Source organism: Fukomys damarensis, unplaced genomic scaffold, assembly GCF_012274545.1.
Source record: "Fukomys damarensis isolate Sample0158 unplaced genomic scaffold, DMR_v1.0_HiC HiC_scaffold_19, whole genome shotgun sequence".
In the NCBI taxonomy this organism is placed as follows: Eukaryota; Metazoa; Chordata; class Mammalia; order Rodentia; family Bathyergidae; genus Fukomys; species Fukomys damarensis.
In genome coordinates this window covers 60376252-60376555 of record NW_022900931.1, presented here as the reverse complement: position 1 = coordinate 60376555, position 304 = coordinate 60376252, and the positions used below count along the sequence as shown (strand labels likewise).

The window sequence follows — 304 nt, the reverse complement described above, 5'->3', positions numbered from 1 at the left end:
CCACCCACTCACCCATCCACCCATCCATCCACCCATCCATCTATCCACCCATCCACTCATCCATCCACCCATCCATCTATCCACCCATCCACCCATCCATCTATCCACCCATCTACCCATCCACCCATCCACCCACCCATCCATCCACCCATCCATCTATCCACCCATCCACCCATCCATCTATCCACCCATCTACCCATCCATCCATCCACCTACCCATCCATCCATCCATCCACCCATCCATCCACCTACCCATCCATCCGTCCACCCACCCACCCATCCATCCACCTATCCATCCATCCAC

At 56.2% G+C, this 304-nt stretch overlaps 1 protein-coding gene across 2 annotated transcripts in view; it reads right to left on the bottom strand.

The window, feature by feature from the left end:
* Axl (AXL receptor tyrosine kinase) overlaps positions 1-304 on the bottom strand; it is a 30887-nt gene that overhangs the window by 17379 nt on the left and 13204 nt on the right. The window lies entirely within an intron of this gene.